Source organism: Petaurus breviceps, unplaced genomic scaffold (assembly GCF_028583685.1).
Source record: "Petaurus breviceps papuanus isolate PSGF00001 unplaced genomic scaffold, PetGlider_PUasm1.0 90683, whole genome shotgun sequence".
In the NCBI taxonomy this organism is placed as follows: domain Eukaryota; kingdom Metazoa; phylum Chordata; class Mammalia; order Diprotodontia; family Petauridae; genus Petaurus; species Petaurus breviceps.
This window is the reverse complement of record NW_027187308.1, coordinates 7,240,310-7,247,511: the sequence shown is the minus strand read 5'-3', so window position 1 is coordinate 7,247,511 and position 7,202 is coordinate 7,240,310. Positions and strand designations below refer to the sequence as shown.

At 40.7% G+C, this 7,202-nt stretch overlaps 1 protein-coding gene across 2 annotated transcripts in view; it reads left to right on the top strand.

The window, feature by feature from the left end:
* Window positions 1–6,719: 6,719 nt before the first annotated feature.
* Window positions 6,720–7,202, top strand: part of TMEM45A (transmembrane protein 45A) — a 93,445-nt gene continuing 92,962 nt past the window's right edge. Inside the window, exon 1 of one of the 2 annotated variants that reach the window (XM_069065351.1) lies at window positions 6,720–6,873. The gene's annotated coding sequence lies outside the window, so the exon portion shown is untranslated. Of the gene's footprint in view, window positions 7,132–7,202 lie in introns of both variants that reach the window. The other variant, XM_069065348.1, reaches the window with a different exon arrangement.

Sequence of the window (7,202 nt, the reverse complement as noted above, 5' to 3'; positions counted from 1 at the left end):
TTTTATTATACATTCTGCCCACTCACCCTGCAAACCTATCATTATGAGGATTTGAATCCAAGTTATTTCACTGTGCATCAGAGCCAGGCTAAAGTACTTAAAAGTCAAAGTCACTTTGGTTCTGGTGTTGTCTTCATGTCTCTATGGAGGGGTGTCTAATAGTTAACCACAACTTCTTTCTTCTCTTACTGTCTATCACCCAAGTTGGGGAGAGCTGAGTGTATACAGATAGCCTACAGATAGATATATCCAAGTAGCCATTTACTATGAAGTCATCTTCTACCAAGGCCACCAATCCCCCATCCTTCATACTTGTTATCATTCAGTCTTTTCAGTCATGTACGACTTTTTGTGACCCCATTTTTTTTTGCCTTTTTTGGGGCAAAGATACAGCACTCTCTCCATTGTGTCTGCTTGCTGCCCCCATCCTGCATAATAGTACTAGTAAAAGATGTCTTTGACTCTCAATTAGAGGTGAACAGCCTGTGTCTGAAGGTGGAATAGGAAATGAAAAGAGATGTATAGATATGTATGTTGAGGGTATGTGAGTAGAAACTGCTTTCTTTCTTTTCTCTCTGATCATTGTTACCACCCTCTCCCTTTCCAACCGGGCACCTGGACTAAGAAGCACAACTACGCTTTTTTTTGCTTTTAAATTTAACATTTATCCTGTTTAATCCACAAACTTTATATAGCTTTATTAAAAGAAAAGACAAAAACTCTCCAACAACAAAAAAACCAGTAAAAACATGACGATACCCAAAACTGAGGCCCTTTCACTTTTCAAAAGTAAGAGCTCTGAAAGTCCAGTTTACCAACAGAAAGAGCCCTAAAAAGACAAAAATTATTAATGGGGCCATGATGTCACTTCACAAGCAGAATTTTATGTAACTAGAGGAACCTTTCTAAGCATAACTGTTCTTACAAGCAAACAGGTGGTGGGGTGGGGAAGAAGACAGGAAAAAATGAAATTTCAGTATTCCAAATCAGCTAGTTACATTAGTATAAGACCACAGTGTTGGCAAGGACCACAAAATGCTCCTGGAGCAAGCAATTTAGACGAAGGGGATGGGGAGACGGCAGGGAGAGATTTTTGGCTTCAGGACACAAGGCCTTAGGTAGCGAGAGACCTCTTCCTGTGTGAAAAAGACAGAGACTTTTGGACAAGCCTATGAGAGAGTCAACAATTCAATTTAATTCAAAACAACAAACATTATTAAGGGTCTACTGTGGTGGGCACTCTGCTTGACACCAGAAATACAAAGACAACAATGAAACTGTTCCTACCCCCAAATAGTTTACATTGTCCTAGTGGGGAGGAGACAACATGCATACAAGTAAGTGAATGGAAAGTACGTACAAACTAATTTCAAGGGACAGAGCATGCCAATAGCTGGGTGGTGTCAGAACACTTGGCATAGCTCCTCCATGAGCCAGCATGGGTGGTGGAGCACAATGGGAGAGCCCTCAGGAAAGAACTTGGTGGTGCTTTGGAGAGAATGCTGACAGTGGAGTCAGCATGACCTGATTTCCAATCCTGCCTGAGACCCTGGGCAAGTCACTTAAATATCTCTCAGTCTCAGTTTCCTCATCTGAGAGATTATATTCATGTAAGATAATGTTAGATCAATGACTTCATCTAAGGTCCCTTCCAGCTATAATTCTATACTCTTATAAACTCTCATTTGGAGTATTGCCAATGAAGAGATTGCTTTCCCAGAGAGAATTCCATCAAGTAGTTTCATATTTTAAGTAATTATTCTTTTTTTGGTTGTTTTTTTAGAGGGCAATTGGGGTTAAGTGACTTGCCCAAGGTCACACAGCTAGCAAGTGTTAAATGCCTGAGGGAGGTCAGATTTAAGCTTACATCCTCTTGATTCTAAGGCCGGTGCCCTATTCACTGTGCCACCTAACTGTCCCAAAGGTAGCTATTTCTAATTGCTGAAGGAATAGAGATGCTTTACTCACTTTCTAAAGTGGCCAGAGTCCTGCTGCCATACCTTAGTTACCATTCTGCCTAGACTGTCAGAAGTCTGAGGTTCAACAAAATATTTCTCTGTAATATACCTGACTTCATTTTATTGCTCAAGCATTTTTCCAGTCCTTTCCAACTCTAAATGACCTTATTTGAGGCTTTCTGGATACTGGAGTAGCTTGCCATTTTCTTCTCTAGCTCATTTTACAGATGAGGAAACTGAAGCAAAACAAAGTTAAGTGACTAGCCCAGGGTGACACAGCTGGTGTCTGAGGCTAGATCTGAACTCTGCTCTTCCTGCCTCTAGGCCCACTACTCTATCACTGCACCATTTAGCTGCCGTGATTCCACTTGTAATTACAGGTGAATTTAAACCCTTGTTGCCCATTTTTACTCAAGAAGGAGAGATACTGTCTTCCACTTCTCAGTATCTCTTACCTCTTCTTCACCTTCAGATTAGTAAATGAGAGACGATTTGACTGATTGCAGTGATATGTCAATGATCACTAGTTGTTTCAATTCTGGAACATTATGTGAAACTCAAATTTTTAAAATCTGCAAACATGTAAAAAATAGCTATTATTTAAAAGGGTCCTATTATGAATTCTTCTGTAAAGTATATAATCACCCACCAATTTTTTAAAAATATAAATTCAGATTTTTGTGTTTCAGGCTAGTTTAAAGCAAGTAGTACATGTAGTACATGATGTTGGTATGTGCTCAAGAAGATAAAGACTGAAGTCCATAACCAATATCAACTGTACACAAAATTCTGTGTAAATTTCAAAGTAAATACAATTTGCTTTCATAGGTTCATTTTCTTCCTTATCCACACTTTTTTTTTTCTTTTTGGAGGGCAATTTGGGTTAAGTGACTTGCCCAAAATTACATGGCTAGTAAGTGTGTCAAGTGTCTGAGACTGGATTTGAACTCAGGTTCTCCTGACTTCAGGGCTGGTGCTCTATTCACTACCCACACCCTTTCTTATGTCAGTGATACCTGGTCCTCTGAACCCCCTGGCTTCCATTTGTCCACATGGTCACCTTCCCTCCTCAGACTGCTCCCACCCCTCAACCTAATGAATATTAATTTCAGGAAATAACCTCATAATAATAATCCATACAGAAGTATAAATCACTATTAGAGCCTAACATTTTTTTTTAAACTTTCTAAGGGGGTATTTAGAGGTTAACAAAGACTTTATGTCAAAGGATTGAATCTTAAATAATGCAGTTTTCAGTGCAATCAGTAGAAAAAGCAATTTATTTGGGGGGGGGGAGTGGGAGAAGGAGGTAAGGAGATCCAGACTATTTATTTGTTCAGCTGTCTAATGTGATTTTTTTCCCCCCAGGGACCCTGGTATAATCAATTGATGATGCAATTTAAAATTAAATGCCTTTAGTTACAAATTCTTACAAAGTGTTTGTAGTCCATTTTTGCATTCAGTAAAAAGAACCTTCCTCCTAAATACCCAAGGCATAAGTTAAATGAAATGAAATAATTCCACTTAACTGAGATTGTCTTCCTGTCTTGTTTTTAAATAGATTTTTATTAGTATGCTTTGTTTTTATATGACCTAAATCCCCCATATATCTTTTTCACTTCCTTTCCCAGAGCCATTTCTTATAACAAAAAAAAAAATTAAAGAAAAGAAAAAAGTAAAAAAGGGGGTAAAATTAAGCAAAATTAATCAATATATCAAAAAAAATCTGACATTACATGTACACTTCACACCAGATGACTCTGACTTCTGCAACAGAGCAGGCTAAAATTCTTCTCACATCTTTTCTTAGGGGCTTTATAATTTTGGGATATTTAGTTTCACTTTTTTCCCATTTACATTGCAGCCATTGTATGTATTGTTTCCTGGGTTTGCTTACTTTGCTTTGCATCAGTTCATATTTTTTGAAATACTCTTTATTCATCTTGCTTCTAATTTGTTCTAGAACAATAATAACTAATCGCTTCCATATACGGTAATTACAAATCCATTTTATGGTAATTAATATGATATTTGTGCCAGTGGGTAAGATTTTTGAGTCCATCTATTGATCACAGTAGTAGAGATAGAATGATTCTATGTGGTACTAAAATCTGAGTAGCAAAAAGTCATTGATGTTCTTTCAGAGAATACCAGAATGTTTAAGAAGGGACCTTGGAGTCCATCTATATGACCAGCCTCCTTACTTTACAGTTAAAGAAAGTAAGCCTCACACTTCCAGTTGATAAAATGAATAGTCAGAGGAATAGTTTGCAGAGGGAGAAATCCAGGCTATCATAGTCATGTGAGAAAAATGCTTTACTAATCATTAGAGAAAAACAAATTAAAACAACTTTGAAGTACCACTTTACACCAATCAAATGTTGGAGGGGATGCATGCAAATAGGTACACTATAGCATTGCTGCTGGTGGAACTGTGAAATAGTGCAACACTTCTGGGAAATAATTTGGAACTACATTCAAAGTGCTATAAAACCATGCATACCCTTTGACCCAGCAATATCACTACTAGGTCTGTATCCCAAAGAGATCAAAGAAAAAGGACCTCTACATACAAAAATATTTATAGCAATTCTTTTTGTAGTGGCAAAGTGGAAACTGAGGGGATGCCCACCAACTGGGGAATGACTGAACAAGTGTGTAATTTTAATGGAATATTATTGTGCTGGAAGAAATGACAATGGGAAGAGAGTCCCTTAAGGAACTTATTCTTCCTTCACTAAATCTTAGACCAAGATTGGTGGTTTCTGCTGGGTTTTCCAGGGGAGAATACAGTCAGTTAATCAATAATCATTTGTTAAGTAGCTACTATGTACCAAGCATTGTGCTAAATGCTGAGGATACAAAGGAAGGAAAAAGAGAGTCCTTATTTTCAGGGAACTCACAGTGTAATTTTGTTGTTCATCATGTCTGACTGTGACCGCATTTGGAGTTTTCTTGGCAAAGATGCTGGAGTGGTTTGGCATTTCCTTCTCCAGCTCGTTTTACAGATGAGGAAACTGAAGCAAGCAGGGTTAAGTGATTTACTCTGGGTCACACAACTAGTATATGAGATCAGATTTGAATTTAGGAATATGAGTCTTCCTAACTTCTGGCTCTATCCATTTTATCCATTGCCACATCTAGTTGCCTTCACATTGTCATGCAAACAGTTATAAACAAAATGATACAAACAGGATAAATTGGAGATAATCATCAGAGGGAAAGCATTTGCATTAAAGGAGATTGGCAAAGGTTATTATTATTATTTTTTTATTTTTTGCATATGATGGGATTTTAGTTGGGACCTGAAGGGAGAGAATTCCAGGCATCAGGGACAAGCCTAGAGTGAGGAGATGGAGCCATGTATGAGGAAAACAAGAAGCCCAGTTTCAAAGTCACCGTTTCAAAGCATGAGAGGAGAGAAGTAAGGTATAAGAAACCTGGGAAGGTAGGAAGAAGTAATGTGATGAAGGACTTTAAAAGCCAAACAAGGATCTGTATTTGATCCTGAAGGAGAAAGGGAGCTGTTGGAGTTTATTGAATAGAGTTAAGTGTCCATACCTAGGCTCTGCTAAATTCAATTCGGCTGCTGAACAGAGGATAGATTGGAATGGGGAGAGACCAATACCAGGTCTGAGATGATGAGGACCTCAACAGGTAGTGATAGTTTCAGATGAAAGAAGGGAGTGAATAGGAGAGATGGTTTGAAGGTAGAAGAGACAGCACTTGGCAACAGATTCTATTAATTAGGAAGAGGGGAAGGCTGAGTTTAGTTTTGGGCATTGTGTTTGAAATCTACAGGACATCTAGTTTGAGATTCCAAAAGGCAGTTGGGGATACAAATTTTGGGGTTAGAAGACAGTCCTGGGTTATATAGAGGGCTACAGTGGATAGCGTGCTGGCCCTGGAATCAAGAAGACTCATCTTCCTGAGTTCAGATCTTGCCTCAGACATTCGCTGTGCGACCCTGGGCACTTAACTTTGCCTCAGTTTCCTCATCTGTAAAACGAGCTGGACAACAATCACAATATCATCAACATAGAGGGGAGCTGAGAAAAATCACCAAGTGAAATGATAAAAAAGAGAGAAGTCCCAGGACACTCAAAGTTAGGCTGGAGGAAGATAGAGCAGAGAATCTTTTAAGATGAATCACTTTTTTAAATCCCACCGAATTTTAAACTTAGTTTCCCCTCCTTCATGAAGTTAGGAACCCAAGCGATTATTAGAAACAGGATTCTACCAGCTCCATGGGCCTCGGGCAGTTTTGATGCTCAGGACCCAGAAGACTTCTCTGTCTTTGAGTCCAGCAAGGAAAGTGACCTGGGACCTTGGGTGAGATTTGTTTAGGGCTGACTTGGGTGGTAAAGGGTGGAGGGATGAAGGGCGTGTGCCGCACGGTTATCCACTTCCCATCTCTGCTCAGAGGTGGTACAACAAACATCCTGTCCAAAGAAAAAGGCGAGCGAACTTCCAGCACTGGCTTAGCTGATGTGTAGATAAGAGTCTGAAAGAGGGAGGTGTTGGAAGATCACCTCGGCACGCGCCCTTTCCTCTCCTCCCCCGGGGCTGTCCCCCAGCTAGCTCCCCTCACCACCCGCCCCGCTCGCTTTCCCATCCCTATCCCGGGCTCCGCCTCTCGGCCCTGCTGTTCAGTGCCACATCACTGGCCGCTCCTGCAGCGCCCGCTGTCTGTCTGTAGAGGGAGGCTGGAGAGCCTGGATTTAGCGGTAGGCTGGAGATGGAGGGAGAGTGGCGGGAAGGGGAGCCAATCAGAGAGCCCAGAGTAGTCGTAGCCACCAATGAGCTTGGGCCGCTGCCAGCCGCGGCAGTCCGAGTCCTTGCCAGGGGTGCGGGCAAATGAAGCACATCTGGACAGTTGCGCGGCGCTGCTTGAGGGCTGCTTCATTTCCCCTTGGTGAGTTTCCGACTTACTCCGCTTTCTCTCCCTCTAGCTATTTAGTGACTCCTTGCCTTCCCCCAAGAAGAAATCGAGGATCCAGGCTGAAAACTTTTCCCAGAGAAATGGGACCAAGCACCTAATCTTGAATTTTCTTGAGGTTTTAAGAGCAACAAGAACAGAATCAACCCCATCAACAAAAGCTCAGCTGTTGTCTGGTTTTGGCTATAGCAACCAAGTGGTGAGGACTGACCCGTAAAGAAACTGAAAAGTTAGGTAAGGTTTTTTTTTTTTTTTCCGGTGTGTGTGTGTGTGTGTGTGTGTGTGTGTGTGTGTGTGTGTGTGTG